The sequence below is a fragment of the Berghia stephanieae genome, chromosome 1 (genome assembly GCF_034508935.2).
Source record: "Berghia stephanieae isolate SIO BIC M18660-M18661 chromosome 1, UCSD_Bste_1.3, whole genome shotgun sequence".
Taxonomy (NCBI): Eukaryota; Metazoa; Mollusca; class Gastropoda; order Nudibranchia; family Aeolidiidae; genus Berghia; species Berghia stephanieae.
The window spans coordinates 82293544-82302161 of NC_088360.1; positions in this window are offsets into that span (position 1 = coordinate 82293544).

Genomic DNA, 8618 nt, shown 5'->3' on the forward strand with positions numbered 1-8618 from the left:
TGTAATATAAATACAACTGTCTTCAAATTTCTACAACTTCCTGTCTCAAACCTTGACTATTTCAATTTTCCCACAGCCTTAATTTTACCCCGGAGTCCCACTTTTCAAGAAAAGGGTAGTGAATGCTTCACATCCACCATGACAAATTCAGACTTCCTTCGAAAGGAAGCAGCTCAATTCGAACAATTTTCTTTTTCAATCGTATTTAATTCCCCTTTGTGCGAAACTCCTGCCCACTTTTTATCATCATTCGCCACAATGCAAATTTATTATTCACAGTCATTCTCTTGGTTTTTGTCTGCATCTTAAGACGATGTGGCTGGTTGAAAGGGCCCATTGTAATCAAACGGAAAATGGAATCAGAGACGAATGCAGGGTTGCTGTGGAGGATGCAAAGAGACCCACGGGCTGAGAGCATTGACAAGCCGGATGGTTATTATTATTATCATCACAGGTCGTGCACTGTTGTAATTATCGGCGGTATCTCACCAGTCCAGCTGTAATAAAGTACCCGTCTTCCGGGCAAAAGGTCAATTTGACCTGTGATCTGAGTTAAACTTCCTTTAACGTGGACAATTATTTTATCTGACATGCGTTTATTTCGTTGTGGTGTGAGAGCAGCATGTTGGTTGGGTGTTGTTCTTATTGTTTGTGGTTGTTGATGATGATGATGACGATGATGATGATGATGATGATGATGATGATGATGATGATGATGACGACGACGACGACGATGATGATGATGATGATGATGATGATGATGATGATGATGATGATGATGATGATGATGACGGAGAATCCATAAACCAAAAGGACATTTTTCGCCATGTGTGTCAAAGATCATCACATCATCGTTTCGTTTTTGTTTCCAATAACAGGAAAACCACTGCATGTTATAATCAGGGAGACAAATGTTCGGGCAATACATGTGAGGGTGATCAACACCTCCACGATTTCTCTAGGAGCGAACACGACGAGCATTTATTTGCATATCTGATTACCCAATTCATTATGGCTCATTGTTGTAATGGAAATTAAAACAAAAATGACACAAAATATTGCCCATTTTAACAATGCTAAACTAGACCCATAATTGCGCTCGGATGTCAGACCTAAATATTTGTTAAAGATATGAACAGGCGTGTATGAAAGGTGCCAAGCAATTGCTATTGTCCGTTTCACGCTATAGAAACAGGGATTTGTCTGGCTCCATGTGGCTAATGGCTCTTAAGGACTATTTTAGATAATAATACTATTGTCTTCAGATCTTAGAGTTGTGATTCGAGGGAATCGTGACTTTTATGATGAGGCAAGACGGGGTTTTAAGTCCGCCTTGATAAAAGTTTTAACTTGCCAAAGGCAAAAGTTATTGAGACGTGGGCGTATTGTCAATAAGACTCGTATTATGTTCACCCTTCTTATAACCACAATGCCAATTCTCCATTGTTTTCATAATTTGGCTAAAATTTAGATGGCGTTGCCAGTTGCCACAATCTTTTTAGGACTTTACGTAGTTGCTCGAAAATAAACCAAAAAAAAAAAAAAAAAAAAACAACAACAACAAAAAACAACATAGACATCTAATGCTGTAGAAAAAAAAAAAGAAAAAGAAAAACGAAACAAAATGCGAACAAAATAAACGTAACATTAAAGAAAAAAACACTCATTGCTCAAAAATGAACTTGCTACTCTTTGCTAAAATGGGAAAAAAAGGATGACACCTCATATATTGCGCAATATCCACTCAACCAATTGTGTCTAAACCACTTTACAATAAGTCCCCAGCCAACAACAATATTTAACATGTTAAACAAGACATAACGGCCAGTCTCTCATTTTCTTCTGAGTACGGTGAAAGAATAATATAACTAAAACGCCTTCTGCATTAACTAATCATCACGGCTATCACCGTGGTATGTTATCTGAGTAAAAATAGGCTTGGTGTCAATAATCGTGTCCAAATCAAAAATTAATGCGCCTAAAGGCGTACGTGAATTCTGATTTTGCGAGTTACAGAGAGCACCTCCAATTTTCGAAATTAAAAAAAAAATTTGACATTTTAAAAACCATAATCATTTGACTTCACCAAATTTTATTTCATGTTATTATAATGTTATACATACGGGAGAGGAGGAAAAGAACGTCAAATGAACATTCACTAAGATTGTATTTTTCTTTCAGAGGAGAGAGACCAAAAATAATTAAATCGCGGAGAACAAATGAAAATTCAAAAGAATAATCAGATTATATGAGTAATCAACGGCACATCAATTATGCAATAATGGGTGCATAGCAGACAGTGCTCCTAGCGCAATGGAGAAATTAGTGTAAATGGCAAATGGTGACGTTTGGCGGGATCGGACATCTGTCGCTATTTGAATTTCAATGCACAGGAAGTGACATTGTACGAATTCAAGACAAGACCAACGGGTAATCAAGATTTGGTGTGTTGAATATGGACTTAATTCTTGTCCCTAAGAATCTGCATTTATTATGCACAGCGATCCGACAGACAATGTAGTAGTAAAAGTCTCCCCTTTAGATTAAAGGTCTCTGGTTCAAAACCAGGAAGAGGAACCGTTATCTTTTCATTAAATTCTTGGAACGTCAAAAAGTCGACATGGACTTTAAAATCAAAGACCCAAATCTGTAATAGATCAAAATGGAGATTTTGAAATAATAGATATGAGGACTAAAATAAGTTTAAAATATGCTTTCAGCGTCCCGTTGAATCAGACCTATAGCATTGTCAAGTGTTTGAATTCCTGAAAATCATTGAGTGTTTTCAGTCGATACGTCTGAATGTCTTTAATTTCTCTCGCTCACATAAAGTATTTGATTTTCCATTTTATTATTTTAATTCGTATTTAGGGGGAGAAGAGGGCGAGTGATTAAGATTTTGCACTGCGAACCGGTAGGTCCTTAGTTCGATCACTTTCATTTTTTTCCTTTGGGCAAGATAATTAACCCACAATTTGCTCACTTTGGACAACGTAAGTGATTCCTTTTGACATAAGATATTTGTTTGTTTGATGGATTATCTAAACCCAACCATGGAATGCATATCTAGACGACAGTATCCAATAATGCCACGCGGATAAGCCTATTTTAGAATTTTAAATCCATATCTAAATGAACTCATATCTGAAATCTCTATTTTGTTCTCTTCACTGAATAATTAATTAATTGTCGTCCCTTTTGCTACTTTTATCTTTCCACGCAAGAGCCCCAAATCATTCTATCAATAATACACAGCATTTCTATAGATAGTTCGAAGATGACGTCACCCAGGTCTTTGTTATTGTTTTTTGTCATCCGCGTTTATGAGTAATGCTCACTGAATTGTATTAACCTGACTATAAACGTTCATGGATACACACAGTTTTGTGTGTTGGTCCGTTATACTTCCGGATGGCAATGTTATGAGCTTCTTAGCCAAGCGCATACTATCGATAGCCAATAGATAGAATGCGCTTGGCCAAGGAGTTCACAACATTGCCATCCGGAAGTATAACGGACCATCACACAAACTCTGTGTAACCATGAACTTTTATAGTCTGGTTAATACAGTTTAGTGAGAACAACTCACAAACGCGGATGGCAAAAACAATAACAAAGGCCTGAGTTACGTCATCTGCATACTACCTATAGGGCATAATATATGACTTGTCATCTTCTCTGCTTATTGGTCTACTCTAGGTGTTCACTCCACTGTTGTTTGTTTTCCTTGATCACAAGAAAAACAAATGTAAACAAAAGTGAGAGATTTGTCAAGAAGAGTATATATAGTATGCAGATGACGTCACTCAGGCCTTTGTTATTGTTTTTGCCATCCGCGTTTGTGAGTTGTTCTCACTAAACTGTATTATCCAGACTATAAAAGTTCATGGTTACACAGAGTTTGTGTGTTGACCCGTTATACTTCCGGATGGCAATGTTGTGAACTCCTTGGCCAAGCGCATTCTATCTATACATGATAATATGCTTTATTATTCAGGCAAGCTACCATTAGATCACATTGGTTACTCAAGAGTTCGGACGATAATATGACGCCAACAAATGACAAAAATGCATCCGTTTCATCCTTTACATGCAGAATTTGATTTGATTTTACCGGGAAATTCGTTCCAGATCTTACAGTTTTTACAAAGAACAATAACATGAAACCCAAGCTGCATCGTGTTACTGCTTCCTTTATGAAAACGGTTAGGTCTTGTTGTTATAACCTGATAATAAATTACGGATTTTCGGTCTGATCATTAAAGGGTCAATGGCTGCACACGTCTCCCGCTTGACACGCTAGTAGATTTCTATTGTCTAATTGGATGAGCAGGGGTCAGGAAAAGATCGCGCAATCTGTTAGCAAGCAATCAAGAGAGAGAGAGAGAGAGAGAGAGAGAGAGAGAGAGAGAGAGAGAGAGAGAGAGAGAGAGAGAGAGGGGGGATGTTAGTTTTTCACAGAGTTGTAGTAAGAGGGGCGGGTTTTAGTTTATTCAAATCAAATCGAATAACCTCATATCCAAAGTTAAAACGACATAAGTGGTGACCGTAATTGGGACAGTTGTGATGATAATGGTGATGATGATGATGATGATGATGATGATGATGATGATGATGATGATGACGACGACGATGATGACGATGATGATGATGATGATGACGACAACGATGATGATGATAATGATGATGATGATGATTACAATGATGATGACAATGATGACGGTGGTGGTGGTATGTTTGTTACAATGATGATGACAATGATGACAATGATGACGATGACGGTGGTGGTATTTGTTGCTATGATGATGACAATGATGACGATGATGATAACAATGATGATGATGTGATTGATCATGATGAATGGATACTTTCTTATCAATGAAACGTTATCATAACATCCCTTCTTGTGAAATTGAGATATCTGACTGATTGATGGTGGGGCAGGCAACGAAATAAGTTATGGTGATATGACCCATATAACTTTTTTAGTCTATACAAAAAGACCTCGCGTGTAAAACTAAGATTTCATATTTCTGATCATTTAGACTTTATATTCATTTTTTTCGCATCCAGTTCACTCACACATAAAACCGTTTTGATGTGATGGGTAACACATGTACTTACCTTTAATAAAAATTACTCTCTAATTGTCTTTTTTTTTTTAATTTCTTTTAAAATTAAAATTGAACTTTTATATATCCACTTAACGTGCTCTAAGCGCTTTACAAGGGCTATGTGGTCTAGTTGTATGACACTCGCTTTCGAATAGGAAGGTCCTGGGTTCGAGCCTCGCTCGGCGAATAGTTGAGTCCTTGGACTCTTTACTCACATTCTCTTACCGTACTCAGGTTAAAATGAGTACCTGGCTGATAACAGCGTTGTCTCTGTCCGAAAAAAATTAAATCGCCTAATCGTCCTGTCCTTAAATGTTAAGTGTTGCTGTTGGCCAGGGACCCCTTGTAAAGCGCCTTTTGGTTTTTGTTTCTTTATCCGCTTATCTTGCTCACGGGGGATCTCATTCCGGAATGTGAGCCGAATATTTAGTGACTTTCCTAGAAACGTGTTTTTCTTATCCAAAAAGACACGAAATAGAGACGCTCTAAAACTTGGTAGAAATATTGGGCTTTTGCAAATATCTGGAAGTCAAAGAAGATATAGATCAAAACAAAGATTGGGTTTATCAAATCCAACATTCTCTCTGTGTTGCTGTATGATACTGAAACATGGAAAGTGGCAAAGGGCATTAAAAATACAGCTTGACTTGTTCCAAAATAAGAGCTTGAGGACGACATTGAGGATACTTTGGCCAGACACCATCTCAGAAAATGATTTGATGAAGAGGATAGGACTGGAGCCTGTCTATCGAGAAAAGAGGAAGATAGGGGCAGCCTTAACATGTTCTCCTAATGAACCCGAACCGTATGCCAAGGATCGCCCTTAGATAGACCTCGCAGGGAACAAGGAATATCCGAAGATTCTTGGAGACACGGAGAGCGGTCCTGGAGCGCAACATAACGGCCCAGAAGTGGACGTAGGGACATGTATAATTTAATGAAATTATTATTTTATACATCGCGTGGAACCAACAAGTGCTCTGAGGCCTTACACATACAAAGACAATGGGTAACATAAAAGACAGATTACTGTTACTACAAAATTTGGCAGTAGCGTGGCTCAGCGACAGTCTTTCCTTCGTACCCCAAAAAAGCCGAGTTCGAATACCCGCTGCGTTGTGTGGCCTTGAGGAAGTCAACTCGCCCTAGCCCATCCTGCGGCGCTTCACTGCGGCTGACGCCTTGGTTAAACCCGTCATGCAATTCAAAATCGCGAGATTTAACTGTTTACGCCGCCCCCCCCCCCCCCCCCCAAATCCCCTTTTTTTTCTTACCAGCCTTGGCGTTGGACATATTCTTTCATACACACCTTTCATTATATCACATTTAGATTAGCCGGTAGAGTACTCTCACTCTTCTCATGCACAGTCAAGGATTCAGTTCACTCCCGTGAGAGATATTTGGTGGCTTGGTCTAATATTAGACCTGGTGGAAAGCACTTTGCGATAGTCTAAAACTATCTGTCAATCTCATCTATTTGCTAGAGTAGCTGGTATAATTTGTTACGCTAAAGTAACAAATATTTACTTCGTCTCGTATATCTAATCGCTAAAAAAAGACAATTTATATTCGAAGGGAGGTGACTGTGTATGAATTGTCCAAATGCGTCTTTTTGACAGTTCCCGACGTAGAGTTGTGTCCCTTTCCGACACAGGTGGCATGGTTGGGTAATGCACGTGCGAGACGCTATTGCAGGAATTAGCCAACGGGTCAAAGGGTCAAATCGTTTCCGTGCTCTATTGTCCAGGTCGCCCTAACGATTGGGAAACTCGATTTATTAGAAGACTGGCAGATGCAGATGCAGACACGCATTCATTGATGACAGTTGTTTGGGGAGAGCGATTGAAAACTGAACGCCCTAGAAGGATAATATGGTCTGTGCTGCTGTAAACTGTCAAATCACACTTTCTACATTTTGTAATAAAAATAAAAACCCAACAAATTTGTTTTTCACATTTCAATGGATTAAGATGGCTCCCAACTTGTCGAAACATCTCAGACCCAACATTTTAATGATGTTTCATGTTTGAGTCTTATTGGCAAGTCGATATAATGGAAGGAACGAAATTGACGTCACTTAGCTTTGTTATTGTTTTAGACAGCCATTTTAATTTTTAGTTCCCATTACATTATATCAATCAGACAATAAACGTTCAAGGCCACACCTTAATTTTTATGTTATATCCGGTTGGTGGGCTTTGTGGGTATTTTACCTATATGCAGGTAAACGTTTTTCTGACCCAAATAATATTAATAATAAAATATTAAAAGTGTTATGTCATTGCATTTTAGCATGTCCACTGTTGTTGTTGGTAGAGTTGGTTGTAGAGGCCGTGGACTGTGGGTCTTTACACGTTTGGTGTGGGATATTGGTTAGCGCTGCTGATGGAAATGAAAGGCTTCTTTAGCTGTTATTGAAAGCCTAATAATGTTAGTCCGAGGGAGGCAATAATGAACGCTTGATGCATTGTAGTGTGTGTGTGTGTGTGTGTGTGTGTGTTAGTTTAGGTGTGTGAGAGAAAGAGAGATAGATTCGTGTGTGTGGGAGAGGTATACACAAATAAAAAGACAGAAAGAGAAAAATCATGTGTGTATGTCCGTGTGTGTGTGTGTGTGTGAGAGAGAGAGAGTGAGAGAATAAAAAATGTAGAAAGAGAGAGATTCGTAGACAGACAGGCAGAGTGATAGATAAATAGATTTGTGTTTGTATATGTGTGTTTCAGAAAAAATGTGGAGTGGGCACTTGTATCGATAATGATGAGAAAAATAGGGTATGGAGAAGTGCCAGATGAAAACAGAGAATCACGGGGTCAGTTCCAAAGTCAGGATCAAATTGACACGACACCCTCCGCCTGGCCGGAAAAGAGAAGACAGCGGTCGCACAACCGACTGAGCTATCCAGCCACATAAAAATATGGCTTTCAAACTTAGTACCAATCGTGCGCTCCTCTCTCCCGATTTATTTGAGGACCACAACGAGACTGGCTAACAAACCCGGCGAACTCTCCATAATTGGTGAGCAAATTAAGCTATCCAAGATCCTCTGTATGAAACAAGACATGGTAACATATTACAAAGGACACACATGGAATAGCTTCGATATTAGATTGAATAAAATTTGAGAATTATCTACATCCCAAATCTTCGTTAAAGAAAATATGCGGTGCGTTTATTAAAACAACCAAATAAATGACATTTTTCAACATAATTTCCTGAAAAATTGTGAACATAAATTTTATAAATGGGCCATATTGTGGTAAAATTTCAAACTTGCATCATTTAAAATTTGGCGGTTACAGTCTTCTAATATTTATCGATATATTCTATTATCGTTACCTCCACTTTAAATTGAGAAATTGGGGATCAGACAAAGTAAGAATGAAAAAAAGACCAGCTAAAACTGGGGATCGAACCTCAGACCTTTTGATTATCTGTCAGACGTATTACCACTACATCACAAAAATTACCTCCCTCTTTAATTTAACTGTTTTTGTTTTTCTTTCT